A 22,259-nucleotide genomic window follows, 5' to 3' on the forward strand; every position below is an offset into this window, starting at 1 on the left:
TAATAATCCTGGTTTCACGGTGTTGGAGGAGCAAAGTGGAGATAATGTTTTGTGTCGAGATAACGCTGCGCTTTAGTCCTGCCGCCTCCCGTTCGCGCAGGAGACAAATGGAACAGGAGCATCGCCTTGGAGCCATCCAAATGAGGGTGCCTACCATGGAGTGAAGGGAAGTCAACTGCAGGAGGAGGTGGAGGAGAAGGAACAGGGAGGACAGAGCTGGGGGGGATGAGGAGATGGGGGATGGGGGGCGTGCAAGTGCCACAAAAATCAAGGAGAGGCTGCTCGACCCTCACGGCGCATTATGGCAGCAGTCAAGTGAATGTGAAAACAAGGGAAAGCTTTGCGGAATATCGATTTAACGCTGCAGCCTGAGCAAGGGAAGATGCGTGCTTCAGATTACATGCGCTCTATTTCCCACCCATACAGAACCTGGAGTTTCCACACTCCAGAGAACCACAGCGAGACACCGAAAGGATGCTCTTTTATGTGTCGTTACCCTCTGCGAAGTCCAACTGTGTAAAGAATCAATGCGGAAAGAAAAGAAAATCGAAGAGTAGCACAAATAGGAGGAAAATATGCAAATTTGATCAAATTCAAAGTGAATATGAAACAGGCTGATCCACTAATTGTTACTTCAACACCTATAGGTTGTATTCTACTTTTTAAATGAACTGTGTTATTCTTGAATAATGAATTACCTAGGGAACTTGTCAAGAATAAAAAAAAATATTGTAAAGACTGGAGTGGGTCTTTTCACTCTAAATTTCAATTAGTTTTTCATAAAGTGAGAATGAAAATGTGTCACCATGAGCTGTTAGATGTTTATGATGTTCTTTCAAAACATTGGGTGTAAATTTTTACCTGATTGGGAATACTTCCTCTTAATACTTCCTCTTAAAAAATAATATAAAACATATTTTTTTAAAAATGAAATGCGTTTGAGCTGTTGAAGAAGCAGATTACTGCCAAGCAAATGAACCAAGAAAACTATTTGGCAAATTAAATTATGAGTTGCAAATTGTGTCAGTTTTCTTCCTGTCAACAATCTTCATACTTTTCATGCTACACTGCTGCAAAATTAGACCCCAGTGTGAATGTGTGTGGAGTTCACAGGCTATATTTCATGATAAACACTAAGAATTACCAGAGCAAGGTAAAACAGAACAATGGAAACTCTAAAACTGGCTACTTTTATGGAAAGGTTGAGGGGCTGAAGAGTCATGGGCACGGTTAGTTAGAGCAAATGATTTTGCAGACTGAATTTTTAGTGTGATATTTAATCTTTCTTTACGAAGCCAAAACCTTAAATGTCACAGTTTGCCTAGATGTGGTTTTTTTATTGACAAGTTTAGTCATGCTAAACTTGATATGTGGACTAACCTGTGGTTTCTCTCGGTCCAGCAGAGGGGATATGCTCTTATCCACAACTGAAAACAAAAGAACAACAAGAAAACAAAACAAACAAAAAAAAAATATAACACAACATCTCGGTAGCAATTTGTCACTTACTGCACACATACACACACACACCAGCATACCCTACCCCCTCCCTTCCGTGAAAATTATGAACACTGAGCCGCACTCACATTCTTGCGCACAGACTGGCGAGGAGGCGCCTCCGCGTCCGTCCTGGGCCAATGGCGCGCGGAGGAGCCTTATCGCACTTCCCCGCGGCTGGCCAATGGCGCACCTCGCCCCGACTCACATGACGCCTTTCTGTGCGCTCCCCCGTCCTCTCAGCGCTCAATCCCGGCGAGTGCGGGCATCACTGAAGACCCTGACATCGGCGGAATCGGACGTCCACTGCGTGTCCCTCCCCGCTGCTGACCAGGTGTTATCCCACGCACGCTCCGCATCTGTCCTTTCCTCCCGACGAGGCGCCCGGGCGCCGCGTCCCTGCTGGACGAGACTTTTTCTGGGTCCAAACGGAGAGACGCGGCCAGGGGCGAGACAATAAACACCCAGAAGTTGCTAAAATGAACAGTAAGTGTTGATCTTAGATTTTTTCCTCTATTTTATATCCTTTTTTCCATCTTAAAAACGATCATTTTTATGGCTAGTATTTTGTATTCGACCTCATTTTTAAACGCATGACTGCTTGGGGCACTTTTTGCGCCGAATGCTTTCTGTTCTTTTTGTAGCCATTTAAAGGAGATTTAAACATTTAAAATCATTTTACACTCTTGTATACTCAAACGTATTTGACTTGAGTTTATTCTGAAGTAATCTGAGTTCTTTATTTTTCTTTCTTTGCTCTGTGTGCTGTCGACATTCTTTGTGTGCCTCTGTGAATGTTCTCATTGTGAATGTGTGGCTGTCTCCGCGCAGCGCCATAGGATGAAATATAGATAAAAAAGCACACGCTAAACCCGTTGACCTCAGTCAGACATGCAGGCAGGCAGGCTGTGCAACCGGTCCACACGGCTCAATGAGGACAATTAGGGGGGTGGGGGGGGGGCAGACAGGAGAAATAAATGGAGTGCTTGAAGCGCACCAAAACAGGGCTGCACTTCACTTCAACCCGCCAGGAGGATGAGGGTAAATATGTAGTTATATATCATTTCAAAATGGTTTAATTAAAATACTTTACAATTATTTATTAAATGAAACAGGTAAGTTACTAAAATGCATGTCCTGTTGTCCTGTGAATCCACCTTCTGAGGTCATGTCACTCTGTGGACCCTTGTATTGATTGGAAATTAGGGGGTCCTGGGGGGTCATAGGAGGAGGGGTGCAAGGGATGAAACATTTAAGTACATTTGGGAGTCAAAGCAAAAAAATAGGTGTCCTCTGATTTTTTTTTTTTTTTGTTCCTTCCACACAATCAGAGGGGGGAAAAAAGAAAAAAAGACTGGGGGACCGGGGCCATTTGATGTTTTGAAAGGCTTCAGATGGCTTTAATTAGGACCTATAAAATCTGTCTGCCCTGTTCTCTGAGGCAGCAGTCTGGAGGAAGGAGGGGAACAGGCGAGATGAGAGAGGAGGGGAAAAAAAAGAAAGAAAGAAAAGCAAACCGACACAGAAAGTCACTTCAGCGAAGGATTGTCTAATCAAATTTTTATAAGCCTCCTCTTTTCTTCTTGTCGCTTCCTCCCTTGACTCCCACCCTCTCTTCCTTGATGCTGGTGGTATGTAGGCAGCGCTCTTATTCCCTCTTTGTCTGGCTGCTGTGTTATCTCCACTCACCCACCCCATCCTCCCACCGCCCCTCAACCTAACTAGCGCCTACACTTGGCCGACCCCAGACACCTGAAGGCTAGACATGATGATCAAGAGAAGTTTGAGTCTGTCTGAAGCTCAGCCAGTTGTTTAAGGTTTTCATCTTCTCCTCCTTGTTTTTTTATATTGGTTCCCCTCCTGGCCTGGTTTACCCTGCCCATTCGTCTGGTTTCTTTTTTCCTCGCTCTCCAACTCCAATCAAGACGCGCGATGTTGTTTCTAAGTTTGTGCCGTTGCATGCGTGTTACGAGGGTTGCAGTTTCAGTGCTACTGTGCTGCTGTCGCTGGATCTTGGATGAGAATGGGTGACTCACAGAGCTGCAGTACACACACACCCATGAGAAAACATCAAAGACTTCTTCTGTGTTCTCTTGAGTGTGTGTGCGTGTGTGTGCACAAGTTAGCTGTGTTGTTTAGGCGAGCATCTATGATCATAGCTCTTGTGTTCTTCTACGTGGCTCTTTCTAGATCATTTGGGCTATATTGCTAGTTTTTTATAAATCTTTTTTCCCTCAAGAGACTTTTATTTTTAATATTTTTCTTGCTTTTAACTTCTTTCCGTGTGATGTTATTCACTCTAAATTTTCATCTTGTTCGGAAAAATAGATGAACATGTCGGGTTTATGAAACAGAAGCTAGGTTTTTTTTTAAATTTCCAAAATAAACAATAAACTTTTTGATTACCTTGTATCTAAACGAAGGCTTTGTTGATGACGTACTTCAGCTTTCAGGTCGACCGTCTTGAAGGTGATGGTTAAGATCTTCTGGCATTTGAAGTTCTTGTATGAAAGATTTTCTTAACAATTATGGTTGGAAAGTTAAAGTTAGTGCCTTATTTTTCTTTTTTAATGTTAAATTCTTCTTTAGCATCGTTTTCCTCTTTGTGTTCTTGATGCATGTTGGTCGTGGATTTCATCATTTTGTTTTTGCTGGGCTAGCTACATATTCAGTTAGCTTGTGTTATATAAAATGGCCGGGTGGAGTCTTTTGTTAAACATTTTGCTGTTTCTAGTTAAATAAGGTGATTTTTTTTTTTGATGTGCTGCCAGTTGTTTTTCTCAAATGTGTCCATTTTTGATAAACTTGTTTGTTTGAGGATTATCCCCTAACAGCTGGACGGGCTCTCGCTGTGCATTGACAACAAAGTAATCTGCTCAAATAGGATGTTTTGATGACCGAGTGGTGGTAAAATCTGCACAGAGCATCAGTTGAAATCCTCCCTTCTTGTTTGTTTTCTGACTCTTTTGCGTCATGGCATCGAGGAGATTTGAGGTTGTCTCTTCTCCTGCCACCACCCTTTGAAGGGGAAGTAATAAAAAGCTCAATGGGTGCAACAAGCTGTTCCTCCCTCCTAGACTTTGAGGCTCTCTACCTGGAGATGAATAGGAGGCCCCTCTGTATCGAAGGAGAAGAGAACATTTTATTGAAGGCTGAAGATGTGGGGGATGCGTTATGGCTTATAGACACTTGGTGTGAAGTAGTCTAGTTGTGCCATTTTCCGAAAAGTGCTGTCTACTGGCTTTTACTGGCTTGTGTTTTGCTCACTCAATAGATTTCTTCTTTGTAACATCTCTTATACTTGAACATGTGGTCTGAAAATAAACAATTTATTAATATTTAGGTCACCAGAGTGTTTTGAAAATGTTAACAACAATTTATGTGGTGAATTCCTGCATGAAGTAAAACTGTCTTCAAAGCTTGATAATACAAAATCCATGATAATAACATAGAATGATCACAAAGCCACAGATTAGGATTTTGGTAACCAGATTTATGCGTGAAGGAGTGAAGTCATGGTCAGGAATGTAAATGGTGGAGTCATTCAATTACAATTGTGCCCTTTCCTAGGAAAAGTCCCCAGCCGTGAAGAGGTTAATTGTTTTTAAATCTTCATCCGAGGGGAGAAAATAGGGGAACCGGAGGGATAATTGAGCCACTGATAGTTGAGTGGGTTATGGATTACTGTGCCTTTCCAAAGGAGAAAAGAAAAAGAGGTGACCAGGAGAGGAAGGAGAGAAGGAAAAAGGAAGGAAGGGGCGTGAAAGGCTTGCTTGTGCGATGCAGCCGCGGGGGCCGTCTGGCCTCCTTAGGAAGAGGGAAAACTCCAATCCTGTTTAGCCCACGAGGTGACCCTTGGCCCCTCGCTTGCTCCTCCCTGCTCCAGGTGCAAGCCCTCACTGCTGGCAGCTCACACACAGACACTCACAACAAGCCAATTTTTCACACACTCTGCACGCACTGGGGGAAACGCCACATGAAAATGCAGATCCCATTCACATTGTAACCCCCCTCTCTTCTTTTTCTTCATGCCATTCTATTGTCTGGGGTTAAATATCCAAGCGTACTTGTTGGGATATGGGCAGTGCTGTGATAACGTTTCTTCTAAATGTTTTTGAACTGAGAAGATCGATAACTGTCTTTTAAAGGGAGTAAATGGAATTTTTACATGGTATAATAATCACAGAAGTGTTAATCAGAAGGATGTCATGTATAATTACTACAGCATTTGATATCACCACAGAAAACCACCTCAGGCCATTAGCAAAAGTTCCCTGATGTTATTAATGGGCGTTAATAAAATTCAAGAAAGCCCAGATTGAATGAGCCCTTTGCATGGCCCGCTGGTTAAAGCACTGTAAGGTTAATGAACCAATTTACATACTTTCTGCTGCCATCTGTGTGGAGTGACGAGGCAGATGCTCCCTACGCTGCACTGCTGCGCTGTGTTGTTCAACATGGAGGAATGTGTCAAGTCCTCAGAGGTCGATGAGCACATTTAACGTTAAGCCTCTGGCCAGAAACGTTTGAGAATGAGCTGAAAATCAACATCACTGAAGAGGCCTGACCAGACTACTTTTGTTGAATGCGCTTAATGTCATTTAGCCCTTTCCTTTTGCAAATAAATTAATGGAGGCAATTGTTGAACACAGAAATTAACTCCTAAATGTGGATTATGCCCTGACCTAGGAGCCTCAGGCAGTGACAAAACTTGACAGAGGCGATCAACAGAAAGGAAAAGCAAAATTCATTGGATACTATGCTTGAGACTGGGAGAAAAGGGGGATTAGTATCTGTCCATCTCTTTGCCATCCTCATCTGGGTGATCACATTACAAATAGAGCGTTGTGGAAGCAGAGGAACAAAATGAGGTCTGTCGGCAATCAATAAAGCAGTGTGAAAGCAGAGGGATATGCTTTAAAAAAAAAATCAAAGGCACTGGCTGGCATGGCCATCATCTTGCCCCATTTGCTGGAATCAGATAAGGGAATGGGGCTTCATAGTAAAGGATGTTTAGCCCTGGGGCAGCTCAAGTTCATGGATATATCTCTCACCCATCGTAGTCAAAATTTATCTGCAAATAGGCAAAAATAACAAAAAAGGATTTAAAAATATTTGGTGCCTTTCTGATATTTTACATAGAAAAGAGCAGCTGAAGGGTTAGATGAGTCAAATGAAACATGGTGTACAACTCCAGTTGGTCTCCAAGGATGTTGGCTTTTCCCTCATTTGTTAATTTGCATAATATAAAGAAAATAAAATCACTGTTTTTGCAATATGTTACGGCTGGTGCAAGTGTTTGTCACAGATTAGCTTCTTGTGCCATGAGGAGAGAGGAGAAGAGTGAAGGAGTAGGGGGTGGGGGTGGAGACAATACAGCCACAATCCCAATTGAAAGAAATCATTTGCACAATTTTCTGAAAGCAGTATTTGTCCGGTTGGATGGTTCTATCAAAGCCCGACACCCTCAGTGGAACGTGATTTTTTCAAATGACGCGATGAGCTACAAAGCCGGCGATATGTCGAGTTAGAGTCATTTCTCAGCTGAACGCTCTCCAGGTAAATGCAGATAATGCGTTCTTGAGTTTCTTTTTTTAAAGAAGTCTCATTTTTACCGGTAGTTCTGACACAAGCGCTGCCAGAGCTTCTGTTCTCAGAGCTTAGCTTGTAAAGCACTTGCTGGGGAAAGATGAAAAGACATCATGGCTACACTTTATGCCTGGAAATCTATCCCTGGAAAAAGTAGCACAGAGGATCATCGAGTTTCTTGTTTTTCCTAAGGGATTATCAGAGATTCTTTTTTTATTTAATCCACTCACTCTTTCTTTAAACCCCTCCAGTTTCTCACTTTCAAAAACTTGAAAATGCAAACTTAACATGAGGCAAGTGAGTTGCAGATATAATTAATGTGAGTTCACAGATTATAATCTGTTGCTCACTTGCTGTTCAGATAAAAGAAAGCGATATGCCTCTGTACATATCTGCTGTTATCTTAAGTTTCAGAACCCCCACAGTTTTTCTTCATGACTCACTTCTTTCCGATCCATTTATGCTTGAAAACTTCCTAAGGATGAACTGCATATTTTCTGAGTTTTATTGTCAATGAGGGACCATTGGGCATAATGAAGTTCTGTTTCTCAGCATGAGTTTGGGAGGCTCATGATTACAAATGCTCCTCTCATTGTCTCCCATCATCTCCTCCCTAATTGAAGACAATATAACGAGACAATGGGGTCTCGCTCATCATTCTGCATCAGTGGCATTCTCTATGGAACGTGCCAGTCTGTTAAAAGTGGGGTAGCGATGGTGGGTCGGTGGGTGGGGTGTGCCTATGTGTGGATACTTGAACGCGCTTGAGCTTGTTTAATTTGGACCAAGAAGATGGACAATTAAACTACAGCTCCCAGGGGGGCTGTTCATTTTTTGGTCAGCTTCTCTACTTCATGGCCGCCTGCCCTTGTAAACACTCCTGGATGTGTCTGGGACATGCCTGAGGGGGGTGGGGTGGGGTTTGCAGGCGGGAAGGTCTGCCTCTGGAGGGGTTGTCTCAGACGATTAGGACAGCTGAGTGAAGAGGGTCCCTCTGTGCCTGGCCCCCTTCACCTCCCTAATATGCTCTGAATAAGCCCACCTCCACCCTGAGTTTGTTGAGGGTTTTGGCGGGAGGTGTGTGTGGGTGTGTATGTGTGTGTGGGAGGGGTTGGGGGATTATGTCTGGCTATGGCTTAGGAGTGTTTGTCATCTGCCCTCTTGAGGCCTACATCGACCCCTTTGTCTGAGTGTCAGACTGACAATGTCAAACCACACAATGTCCTTATCCAACCAGGTCTTTCTGGGTTAAGAAATGATACAGAATTACTTTTTTATAAGCAAAATTTATTTTAACTTTAAATATAGGGATACATTTTGACAATTCACAACACTCATTTTCAGCACATAAAAATATATTTTTACTTGAGCATTTGGAAATCATTTATTTTTGCTATACAAATTGTCAGCCATAAGTAACTTTTAAAAAGACACTATTTAATAATCGACTACTGTATCACAGTTCTTGTTCAAATAAAATAAAAAAAAACAGGATTTTATACATGTGAAGTTTTGCAAGAAAACTTTCAGAATAATGTTATCATAAGGAGTGTTCTTATGAGTAAACAAAGGGTTTTAGTATGAGTCCCAGTAAAATCTATGCATTGTTTATACTTATGTTTAACAAATATGAAATGTAAAACCTAAAACATTTAATCTTAACTTAAATTCCAATTATCTCTTTGTTGGTTTATAAAACAATATTTTCAATACTTAGAAGAAATGCTGAATACATAATGTGTAATACAATGAAATGCACTTTAATTCAAGGGTTAAAACTCCCTTTATAGCAGTTTATAAACAAAGTACTACTCTCAGTGGCTACATATATAATCTGTCCATCAGTTGAGTGGTCTCAGAGGTGTCGCTATGGTTTCACACAGTGCATCTCTGTATGAAATTTGGAAGAACGATTCATTCATCAATGCACAATGGCAAACAAAGAGGGCACTGAGTCCTGGCCAAACATCACAAGTTATATTGAATACACACAAAATGGTCTTGTGGTACGCTGTGGAGGCAAAGCCTTCCAACGACTGATAACGTTCTGTGGTACAAATGGTCTTAGTGGCTTAAGTCATTGGGAGCACCAGGAAATTACACACATTCCTCGTTTCCCAGTAAAGAAAATAAACTTGAATGTAAATCATATTACATTGATGTAAATTCTAAGTGGTTATTCATAAAATTGCAGTCTTATTGACTTCTACAGTCTGTGAAATTAAATAAAATCATTCACATGATTGTGCTGCACTTTTTAAATTAGAAGATGAAATAAAACAAAGCTAACGATAAAGACGTACTGATATTTTAGCTTCATCCTTTAACAACAGCTGTCTTCCATTCAAACATTTAATGAAATTCATGGTGTCAGTTTTTTCTGTAATTTTAGTCATGTTTAACATCTGTAAAAATAAATAAAAGGCACAGACGCATTGTGACTAGCCTTATTAAACTCAAACCAATTTCCTTTATTAACAACCATAGGTGCACTTGAAGACTGTAGCCATCTTCCAAAGCCTGTTTTAAGTAAGTACATTTAGATCATACAAAATAAATACCTTGATAAATTATGACCAAACTATGATATCTTGGTAAATATCATGATATCATAGTTTGGTCCTATATTGCAGTCAAGCAACCCAAAGCAAAGTGTGAAGCCTGCTTTATTCCATTTCACTAATTCATTTTATCCCAAACCATAAAAAACTCTTCATTTTGATAATCATAAATCTCACTTGACCTGAAAATATATTTCCCATGTCAGCCTTCTCAAAAGTAACAAACCATTTGTTCAACTCACAAAGAGATGTGGCAATGATGTATTGCACACCCTCGTTAAAATTGATATTGCTTTCTTGTAAAGTGAATTGTTTCAAAGCCATCACAATATGGTCACCTTTACTGCATGTGTTTGTATGAGCAGTGTGAACTGCAAAGACTGAGGAAAATTTACGTAGGAAAATGTTGCACCTGCAAAATTCAGCCAAACTTAGTGCTCTATAATGCATCAGCTACATCACAGCGTGCATGTTACCAAGATCACAGAGGTGTTTTAACTTACCTGTGTGAGTGACAGACTCTGATATTTTGAATGTGATAACATTGTTTTCTCACTTGCTTATAAAGTGAAACCTTTAAAGGTGTTTGTTCCTACTTTTTTAGATGAAAATAAACACTAGGATTTCCAGCAAGCTACTTTTCGTCACAGTTTGACTAGCACTTTGAAATGGATCCATAAAGCCTGTCTGCTAAAAATATGTGAAGACGGAAAAAAAAAAACAGTATAGTATATTTCATTGGTCTCTTGTGAAAATTGCAGTTTATTTGGGACTTTTTCCCCTTTGGTTTGAGGTACAGTAAACCTTTGTTTTCAGAGATTTCCCAGTAAGCCATTAAAGCTCTTTTTACAGCTCAAGCTTTAAAAGAGACTCACCAATTGCATTTTGGATGTGCGTAATTACATTTTTGTGTGTGTGAACCTAAAATTGAAGTTGAAGATGTTCATTATTTCTTCAAAGGCTTGTGTCCCATTGGAAAAAGTGGGACAATAGTCATTCCATCAAAGAAGCGTCATACTCCACATGATTTTAGTTTAATGTTTAATTTAAATTTTCAAAAGTACTTACCCTGAGTGTTTCCTCAGAAAGTAAGAAAACTGTGGAATTGAATAGAACAGACCTTCTAAAAGTAAAAGCTTTAATAGTTTTCATTTTGTAAAGACATTAGAAGATGTAGGAAATTCACATTATTACAGCAGCAAACATCAGTCTATTCTAGTCAACAAATAGAGTCAGACTTTTTTTTTCTAGAGGGACATGAAGGCACTAACAATGCAGATGATCTGTGTGGGCAGGAAGCCTTGAAGGTTTGCATCATGTCTGCCATGTTCTACCCGAGGGCATTCCAGTCTCGGTACACTCACAAACACATACACACAGTTGGAAACACAAGCCACCGTTTTCCGTCACGGCGCAGCAGGAGTCTGTCTTCATCTCTCATATTGATTAATGAAGCAGGCGCAGCGGGTGTCACAAGGAGGCAGGAGTCTAGATCACTGTGGTGGAGCTGCATCACTAGTACAGTCATGCCATGCAAACACACACACATATTTAAGCATTCTCACACATTATTTTGCTCTCTCTTACATGTTGTCTGCCTGTCACAGCAGATACTCTACACACACACACACACACACACACACACACACACACACACTTGTACATAGATACTGTAACTCACACCTCGTCACTGCCTACAGATACACCATATCCTGTTTTCTCAAGCTCAGAGTAAACTGGCATGGTTTAAATGTGCGAGCACCTAAACTGCAAAAGGCACTTTCAAACAAACAAAACGTTTGTAGATTAGTTGGGGTTAATGATCCGATTGCCTTCGAGGTGCCACAGAGTTTATGTGTTTTGGCTAAAAGGTATCGCTCTACCATGCTGCCTCCCTCACTACCAAATGAGACATTCCCCCAAACACCATTACAGAAGGTGTATTTATGCTATTAGGGAGCTGGGTTTGCAGTGGCATCAAAATGAATCGGCTAAAATTATGTCCTGACTAACCTCAGCGGGCAGAGTCTGTTTTCTTTGCATAAATGAGAAATTATATGTTGTGTGCTTAAAGGCTATTTTTACAAATTCCACAGTGGAGTATCACACACATTATTTTTTTAACCATGAAAGCCAGTGAACAGGGATATTTTTCAAAGAGTGGTAATAAAAAAAAATTTAAATGTTTTTTTTTTTTTTTTTCTGTTTAAAATGAGCTTTCTTGTCTAAACTAGCTGCGATTCTCTGCAAATGAGTTTCTGCGATGCTGAGTCCGGAGTCAGTGGGTTCACTGAGGGTGTGGTCACTCAAAACCCACCTTCTGCTTTCCCTCCTCACCCCACAAATGCTTTCAGCACAGCTGAACTGACTTAAAGGACAGAAATGAAAGAATTACAAAAATCAACTGAGAGATTCTTGCAGTTTTCTTTTTTTTATTGACCCAACTCCCATCTACATTTTTGCTCCCTTCGTTTCCTCTTGGCGTTCGTGTTGAGGCATGCCTCCATCCCCGCCAACCAGCATCACTCGGGGCAGGGTGAGGGGGCAAGACGAGAGAGGAGGGGAAGGGGGCAGACAAAGGAGCACTGTTGCTGCCTTGTTCGAGGGTCGACACCAGACTGGAGGGGTGCGGTTGGAGGGGTACAAACGAAGAGAGAGTGCAACTGAGGAGGTTCATCATTAAGAAAGGAGATTGGAATGAATGGGAGGGTAGCAGGGGTGTCTGTTCTGTTTGCAGCAATAAAGAGGACAAGCAGCGCTAGTCATTTTTTCACATATGCAGCTGGCGCACTCTTAAAAATGCTGCAGTTGGAGCGAGTGTGTGAGGGTGTGTGTGAGTGATAGGGGAGGGACCGGGCTGGTGCATTGTTTTCTGGCCATTGTGCATTATTTGCTTAACCCTCATGCTTTATCCGTGCAGCTGTACACTACAAATGAGATGGCGAAAAGAGTGTTTGTGCGCTGAATGGCGGCTGTCACAGCTGTTAGCAATTTCATCAGTGCACTGTAAGACACCCCCTGCACGCACACTCACGAAACAAACCGTGTCAATTATTTCAGAGCAGTTACAGCCATGATAAAATTACCCAAACAGCACATGTCAAAACAGTTTATGTAATCAAAAGAAAGACAGAACGGACACTATAACAAGCCAATAGGTATGAAAACCATAAATGACACCCATACAGCTGTTTAATACATTGATGTTTAGTATTCATCAACGTGTATGGCTCTTCCTGAATGCCAGTCAGTGTTTTCTGTGTTCAACCTCCTGTTTATTGTGAGTCATCTTGTTTTTTCACAGCAATAAAAGCACTGGAAGTTAGTCAGGATTTCCTTTAAAATGTTTATGTGGCAGTCCGAATGGAATGCATATAAAATGCATCTCAGCTTGCCTTAATTATTTTGACTCCATAAGTAAGAAACTTACAACATGATGTCCATCTTTATGAGCTGAAAGTTGTTGTTTTTTTTGACACATAGGGTGCTTTTAGAGATTACTCTATTTAACATAAAGAGATTCTTATCAATTTGTTTACCACTTTCCGTCTTTGTGTGTGTGTGTGTGTCAGGTCATTGAAGGAGCAGGCACAAGTGAAAGAAAAGGAAGAGAACTTTCAGTGTTCACCACGGAGGCGAGAACTGAAAGCAGACCCGACACACACCTTCCAGGCAGACTGCAATGAAGAAAAGACAAGGGCGATTAAACAGAAGGTGAGAGCTCAGTACCTTTCTGAAAACATGTCTCTGTTACCTGAGTCAGCTGTGCAGCAGCAAGGGTAGGTCTGGTGCGTGCATGTTTTTAAGTTTTGGATTGAAGATGTTTGTCTTGTGTTTGTGTGCCCCTCATGTCGAGAACCTTTCATCCTGTTTGAGTCAGCATCTCCCTCCACCTTTTTCTATTGTGTGTTATCTTGTTTTTCTCTCCCACTCATTTCTCTTTTCTATTGAGCAGCATGCTTGAAATTCTCATACTGATGTTTTCAGTCCAATCTTTTTGTTTGTTTGTTTTACATAAGCAAAATGGTACAAATCTACCCAGTCAGATTTTAGACAAATTGGTGGTAATGTTTTAGTAATAGGCAAACAAACAACCCTAATGTGCTCTTTCCCCGTACCCTTATCATTGGTCCTGTTTAAAACACAAAGTGGGGCTTAAAAGAGTTTACAACTTTATAACAGCAATACCTTACATTGGTTTGTCTTTCTGAGAGTTCACCCATAAATTTGTAAAATAATTTTGGAAAAGCAGCCTTTTGCAGTTTTACCTTTGCCACACAAATCTAAGAAATTAACTGATTGTAAGAAAATTAGGAGAATTCTTACTGAATGCACTTCACATCTTATAGATATTATTTTTTTATTACCTGAAGGCAGTTTGATGGACGAAGAATAAACATCCCGGACGAAGTGAAGACAAAAGAATTTTGTTTTAAAATCTTTATATATTTTTTTTCTGTTTTACTAATTAAAGCTTTAGCCACAGATTCATTTGTTTTTGTTAAAAATAAATGACAGTGCTTATCACTTTGTGTTAAGTTGACCAACAAAGCAAACAAGAAAGAAAAAAATCAAGTTTTTGATGACAACTGCTGCTTCAATGTAGATTTTAGAGAGTGAACAAATACATTATCCACCATTTTCTAACATTGTTTAGCTGCTGGGAAGTGTTGGTTCTTACATTATAAAGTGTGACACACACAAAAAAAATAACCGTTCAGATGAACCAACTTGAAGGTGAACAATTCTTCCTTCTAATCCAGTAGAACCACTTCTCATTCAGCGTCTGAGCTGGGTTAAAGCTGCAGGCAGACAGTGAAGATGGAGGCGGGGACTGATTTGCATATTCATAGATCCACGCATTCTAAATGAGGCAAAGGTGTTGAAGTACATCTAAGCTGTTTTAAGTCATGAGGGGATTATTTTCAGGCAGGAAAACTACAGATAAAAATTTTGAAGGGCAGAAATGAGGTTTTAGTGGTTTAATCAATGCCAGGAGATGAACTTCACATCCACACTGACAGACATTCTTAGAAAATTACAGAAAAAACCTTCCAATCCAAGTAGGTTTTGGTCATAGGTACTTAATTTAAAAAGTAAGCAAAAAAGTTTTACAGCATGGAAATATCCTAATCAGCTTTAATGTTCTTAATACCGTAACCCACCGCATACAAATTCAACCTGTGTGATTACAAAGAATGTCTTTCATGTAGTGGAAACGTTATTGTTCGCCTTCAGCATCCATTAGAATGAAAAAAGTCCAACACTTCAGGGATGTTGTGAAGGAAAAATAAATCATTACCTTGGAAAACAGCTTACCCACGAGGCAAAACACAGGAATGAAAACTGGCTGAGGAGCCACCTCATTGTCTTAACTGTGTTTCAGCGGTTCCCAGTGTGAGCAGCACCTCGGTGAGTAATCTTCTCACTCTCTGTGTGAAGCTGAAAACAGCAGTAAATCATTTCCTTCCATGCAGGCATGGACAGAATGGCCACCAACATACACAGACAGGGGGATGGTTAAAAAGAGATGCAGCGAGAGGGAAAAGAAAATGTTGTTTCTCTCGGTACTTGTCATCCTCCCTTCTGATGAAACACTCCTTCACCTCAACCTTCCACCCAGAGGTTTGAATAGCAATGATGTGATTTTTCTTTCAAGCTTATATTGGTTACAGTTGAGTTTTTTGGTTTTAAAAAGATAAGAAAAATCAGGGTTTTTTTCCCTTTCATTTCCCTAAAAATATTAGAAAATCATACATGATTACTAGTTATTGATATGTTATTAACAAATGCAATATTCATGTTCTCAATTCCTATGTACTGTTTCTGATACACCCATTAAATGAAATAGCAGTTTTTTTTTATATCTCAGTGTTGCATCATCCACCTCTATGTACAGGACTTTCAGTATGACTTGCACCTCATGTTCTGCAGAAGACAGAGCAAATTCAATTCAGCATATTTCGGTTCATTTCATTTCAGGTTAACTCATTTCATATCAACCCAGTACAGCTGCACTCAGTTCTCTCTTCAGGCTCTTCATGTATTACACACTGTTTCCAGTGTGCCTGAGCAGATTTTCAGACCTCTTCAGTTCCTTTGCTCTCTGCTTTTTAATCTTCTCTTCATATTTTTTTTTCTTTTTCCTCCATGCACATGCAGCTTGTCTATACATCTTTATTTATGTTATTCTATCACTGCCATTATCAGTTCTTTGATAAGAAAAGTACTCATACTGTTGCATGATAAAAATAGGGTGTTAGAAAGCATGATGAAAGGGTTTGTCGGGTTCTTGTGGTTCTGTAGAGCGATGGTTTAAATAAACTGGAGGTTTTAATCACTGAGCTGCCTGTCCAAATCATACCAATTGAACAAGAAAAAAATATTTTTCATACAAGTTGTTTAGAGAAAAAAATGCATTCTTTCATGACTCTTTTTGATAAATATTCAATATTAACTATCTGAGATTAATGTAGACAAATTGAGTAACTATACACAACCCTATTGTTTTCAGGACTTGTCAAAGGATGCAGGCGTTTTCTTGGGGATGGGGGGTGAGGATTAAAAATGATAAAGGTAGAGGATGCTGGACAATTTCCAGACATGCTACGGCTCTTTCCTCTTCCACTTCTTCCCTCTCAAGTGTGTCTTCCCATGGAAAGAGGTCTTTGAGGAGCAGCTGAGTCTGTCTAAGCTGGCTTTTAAAGCCACAGGTCTGGATCTCTTTTGGTGTGTTTCTGCATAGATAGCGGGGAGGCTGGAAGGGCTCAAGCCACAGTGTGTCACAAGGTTTCATTTTCCAATATATGGGAAAATGACAGGCAGGTGAGTTACTCCATCTTGTCATATTGATTTACCACTGGACGTGGAGACAGACTGAGTAATGGACAGTTTCATGACCACGCAAAACAACCAGCGAATGATGCACAATGGTCTACAATTGTTAGGGCAAAAGCACACTCAGAAGGGAAACAACCACGAAAACCTAAAAGACAAGTGGCCGAAATGGTAACCTTTGTGTTTGCACAAAGAACAACAAGCTTTTCATCGAGTCTGAAAGTAAAGCAGTTTGAAAATTGAGGTATATACGTGGATGATTGACAAGATAAATAGACAGAGGCTAAAAAAGACAATTACAGGGTAGGAATCGACAACAAAGGTAAAATATGTTCTTGAAAAATCTTCATATGTGGCTTTAGGGAAATATCTTGAGTGAAAGCTAAAAACAAGAGGGGTAGTGGTAAATTGAGCAGTGATGGGGGCCGGTGCAGTGGTATCTCTAATGTCTTTATAAGATCATAAAAATAATGCACTTCCTGGCCTCTCTCTAATTGCTGTGAGGAATGGGATGGGGAAGTCTCCACTCTACCTGTCTGCTAAATGAAGCCTTTAATTCCTTGCTGCTTAGCCTTTGGAGGGGAGGTTCTTTTACAAAGCTATGTCAGTAAAATGGACATTAAGGGTGAGCAATTTACAAAGGTCTACATTTGATTATTGAGGTTTAGAAACACTATGGACAGAACTAGAAAAAAATAAAATAAAATATTAGGTAAAATTGCTATTTCCCTTTTTTCTAGTTGCCATGCTAGAAAATAAATCTGAATGGGGAATGACAGAAAGTAGCATAAGAGGAAAAACTCCAACTCAGTGTATGCTATTCAGAAAAGCAAATTTAAAATGAGGCTGTGCAAAAAAATATAGATGGAGAGAGAATTTTGTTGACTCGTCAAAAAACGTTGTTATAGATGGCTTCCCCAAGGTGCTGTATGCTGAACTCTGAAAAATGTGAGAAGTAACGTTTGACATCATTGGAAAGGAAAACATTTTTATTTCATAAGATGCTTGTCTAAGAAACTAAACTCCAACCTGTAACCCCAGAGCAAGTACAATAATGAATAGAGCCTTCAAACAAATCAAAGATTTTTGTTTTTCTTTAAGTCTGCAGATGGGTGGAGTGCAATTTAAACTCTGCCCCCAGTAAGTTCAGATGTATTTAGAGGAAGTCATTATTATCAGTATTTGTTTTAAGGAGAGACGAGGTCAAATTCAAAATCCGGTCAGGTTTTGATGAAGCATGAATCAGGAAGGTTTGCATATTAAGGAAGGAAAAGAAAACTACTGAGATAATTTTTGCAAGTAGGGTAATCACATGTTCTCATATAGAGTGGATGTTGTGATTGAAAGAATAATTAAAAAGTTTAAAGACAAACATGGTGTGTGTTGCTATACAAAACAAATGTAAAATACCAAACCATGAAGATGTTAAAGCAACTTTTACATCCTTTATTATCCTGGATCCGTTGTGGAATTTTCAGTATTACTGAAAATAATTTAAATATTTGCCCCAAGCTCATGTATGTTGAAGTTTTGCCTTCATTCTATATACCATATTTTTAATATGAGTGGCAGTTTGGGGCAATGTAATTTTGTTTTGCAAAATGTAAATTCCAGTCTTAATATCTGTCTTTTGTTTGGGACTTATGAGTTTTTGAGCTGTGGGTCTAACTTTTACTTATTTATTTTTGAGTATACAAGTCTTTTTTTTGTGAATAACCTAGCTACACTACAAGAGCCATATAACAGTTGTTTGTTTTTGTGCATGTGTGTGTGGGGGGGTTTATCTGTGGATGAACGAATGAAAGAGGAGTCAAAGGCAGCCCCATAAGCTTTTCATAATGCGTCCCGAGAGGAGACAAAGGCCTGCATTCACTGCTGGGTGTCGATAAGACCTATCATTAGTCTGCCATAGGAGGTATTACTCTCTCACACACACAGACACACACTTCTGCACACATACACTGAGTGCAGTAGGTACTTATTCCTGAAACCATTCTCTTTTTGCCACATAAATATCCCCGTGCATGCCAGAAGTGAAAGAGGCGGCCAGGCTTGACTCAAATCGAATAAAAGCTGAGGAGTGGACCCCCTGCTGCTTTCCCATCACAGCAGAATTCACTCAGCCTTGCAGAGCAGGGACATCCATGCCCAGCTATACATTGTCTCCACATGCACTTGTGTTCCTCCATGTATGGAGGCACCACTGAACAGCTTTAAGAAGCAACTGGGAAATAGTGCAAAGTACCTCAATTATTCTGTGTGTACGTTAAAGTCTATTCACAAGACATTAAGTAAAGAAACTATAGCTTATCTAACTAAAGAAAAACCATGGATTCATTCTGTTTATTGGTACTATTTGTCTGGCTTCAGATTAATACTTATTATTACTTGTTAAAACACTCGAACAATTACAATAATCTTTAAATCAGTTGAACTGTAAGGAGAGACTTAATAATAAATAACAGAAAAGAAAAACAAGTAGAATCAAATTTTGTACATTTTTTAAAAAAATTTTTTGCAACTTGTATCTACAGGAAGTATACTATATACTGTAGTTATGTTTTTTTTTCTTTTTTAAGGAACAACAGCACATTTGTCATGTTTTTCAGTATAAAATATCACTGGGAAGTAAATCACTTGAGTAGAATGATGAATTCTAACCAAGTGGTTAAAACCCGAGAAAAGGCAGATGGAAACAGGCTGCTGTCTCGATGATGGAACTCCTTGTTTACAGTAATAATACTGCCATCCCAGAATTAATGGACTATTGACTTATTGATGATAAAACGCAACACATATTACATTTACTTAACAAGACAGGAACAAAATTGGGTGTAGAAGAGGAGTTGGCTTTTCTGTTTGCATTCTTTTTGTTAGTGTGTATCTCTGTGTGTGTATCGAGTCAGGCTGGGAGGAGGAGACAGCATTGCTGTCTAGATTCTAAGTAGATGATGGACCGTAGCTCGTATTCCCATTCCCTCTCATTATCTTGGCCCCCTGAGAATATATGAGGTTACTTACCTTCCTTTGCTCCCTGCCTAACACCAAGCGTTGGATCAGGGTCATTAGCCTCAGTACTTGGAACAAATGACTTCAGATAGCATCTCAGCTAAACTACAACAAGAGCAGATTAACCCCTTGATCTTTATGGATATGAAAATGTTACAAGAGGCGCCGTAGAATGCATGTTCAGTTTTATTTTTAGCCTTGTTTTGTGTGAAATTGGCTTTAAAATTAAACTTGTTCTGTTTTTAACCAAATTTTGACAGTCTCCTCTTCTTTTGGTCTTGGAATCTCATCGCACCTCAACTAAACATCACAGCTGTTTGCCTGAAAACAAACAAAAAAAAAAATCAGAGGGAGAAGTGGCAGCAGATCAAAGCACAAGGAGGATTTGTCTGGCAGATAGTTGCTGCTAAGACTCTATCTCTCATTTCTGTCTTCATAAGCCTTTATGTCTCTACATGCACATCAACTGACTGCCCCCCTTCCTCACATTCCCAGTTTGAAAATTAGAGATCATGAAAGGGAACGGTGCAGTCACAACAACCTCCTCCTCAGACCAGATGATAATACGGCTCATGTGTGGGTCCACATGTACAAGCTGTCATGTCTTTCCTCCTGTTTATGAAGTGCTAAGCACTGCACAGGTGTTTATTTCAGTCGGATTCACCCCATGTCTTCAAATAAAAAAATAAAAACCTGCAAGACTTTGAAACCCTGTGGATTCTTTGTTTATCCAAAAAGACATGGTAATGATATGAAATCAGATTCTTTCTCAGTTAAAAAAATAAAAAAAAAACCTTCTTGCAGCACTTATCATGTTTATTTCCATCTAAGGTCAGTGCATCGACCAAAAAGTTAGTTTTTTTTTCCATATGGCTGCATCAGGAGGTTTGTGGCCTATTGGTTGATGGGGTTGGCTCAGATTTCTGTTTTAGGCAGAAAGTCACGCCCAGAGGATGGATATAATTAAAACTAGTGCATTTCTTTGAGGAGGGTGTTTGGGTAGCTTCTCTGGGTGGTCTAGCTCTACATGTCTCTGCTAGTTTTATTATAAACAGACACAATATGGTAAGAACACATCAACAAAGCACAAAGATTAACATATATAGTGGAGCATAAATGCAGACATTAAAACAGTCGTGCCACTCATTTCCTGCTCTGGTACCAGTGTCGGTAGTTTGGATGTGGCCCAGCAGAACTGATCAAAGCAGCTGGCTGACATACATGACATTCATAGATGGGCACTCAAACACGACTGCTTTGCTTTACTAAGACCAACTCTGAATCTGTGTGCCTCCTGCATTTCATCATGGAGCTAACTTTAGCCTTCATCCAAGCCTGTATTTAGGCATTCAGCAGGAGCCAGATGATCCGAAAGGGGGCTACATTTATGCACGTAAGGTTACCATAAAAACCATAAATGCTTCTCTAGTCTTTGAAATGTATTTATGTCCTGAAAGCACTCGCAAATAGCCCAAAGAGCCTGGGTCAGAATGGCAGGATTTTTCTGTCGTCAGCATCTCTCATTCTCGCATATCGTACATTTCAACCCTGGGTGGCCCGTTGGAAGCAGAACTCTAAATCTTGGTGTTGTACTCAACTCATTGAACCATGCAGGACCACAAGAGCAGCATTTACCTTAAACTGAAAGGCATAAAAAATACTACATGGGTCAGCAAAAGGTTTAAGCTTTGCATACCTTCAACAATAGTCATCTAACTTAACCACTTAATGCAAACTGTCCTTTCTGAGGGTAGAACAACAGCTGCACAATTCAGTTTTCTTGCTCGTTAACAAACACTTTCTGTGTTCCATAAAACCCTGAAATATCTCTTCATTTGCAACTTTCCCTTTTGTGTCAGGTGGCTTCTTCATCAAACGGGGAGAACATGGATCCTAGCGAGGGTATACCTTCATGAATATACCAGGGTTTTAATGATGGAGGTACCCTGCCTGGCTACAGAAAGTCTGCTTATTGAAGTGTGTTGAGAAAAACAGGGTAGTGGGGAAAACGAGGGGAAAAAACACTAAAAGAAATGGGAAAGAAATGACGCAGAAAGATGTTAAGAAAACAGCAACATAAAAAAGAAGCCAAAGAATACTTTGGCTCCTCCGACAGAAATAATACATTGGAAATAAAATAAAATAAAATAAAAGAATGCATGTATATTTTGGCATTGGCACATGCCAGCAATGAAACATTACAGCCAGTGAACTTTTACGACAAGAAACGAAGCAGGAAGTTCTTAGTCGGCATAAAAGCTTTAATTTCTCCTTTGACTGTAGTGAGCAGCTTTCCTGGGCTTTCTCTTATTTAACATCAAAGTGAAGTATGAACAATTGAGGCAATTTTTCTTACAGTCAAGGTTAATCATTGTTCTTTCTCTGAGAGTGTAGATCCGGCTGAGAGGAGTTCAGAGGAACCACATTTTGCTTGCACGTCTATTTTAGCAAGCTATTTTTTAATAACCTTTTGGACAGATTGTTTTTTTTTCCTTCCTATATGTTTTCATTTTAAAGTTTTTTTTGTATTGCATGCGTAATTATTTAAGATTTTTAGGTCAGTTTATTATAGCTGTGTGGTATTCTTTAGCATGAGTTTATTAGAGCTGCACCACTTTAAATAATATGTACAACTCTTACATGAAGCAGGACTAGAATTAGTTTATATATATATATATATATACACAGTGTACTTAAACACAACACATTAGGACTCTTGTATATTTTTTAAGAACTAGCCCTTGTTCTTCTCATATTTAATTATGA

The 22,259-nt window shown here is 39.7% G+C and overlaps 1 long non-coding RNA gene across 1 annotated transcript in view; it reads left to right on the forward strand.

Moving 5' to 3' along the window:
• The first annotated feature begins 1,658 nt into the window (after nucleotides 1-1,658).
• Nucleotides 1,659-22,259, forward strand: part of LOC108234400 — a 28,260-nt gene continuing 7,659 nt past the window's right edge. Inside the window, exons 1-2 of the long non-coding RNA XR_001808524.3 lie at nucleotides 1,659-1,983; nucleotides 13,220-13,361. This is a non-coding gene — a long non-coding RNA (uncharacterized LOC108234400). The remainder of the gene's footprint in view (nucleotides 1,984-13,219; nucleotides 13,362-22,259) is intronic.

The sequence above is a fragment of the Kryptolebias marmoratus genome, linkage group LG24 (assembly GCF_001649575.2).
Source record: "Kryptolebias marmoratus isolate JLee-2015 linkage group LG24, ASM164957v2, whole genome shotgun sequence".
NCBI classification, from domain to species: Eukaryota; Metazoa; Chordata; class Actinopteri; order Cyprinodontiformes; family Rivulidae; genus Kryptolebias; species Kryptolebias marmoratus.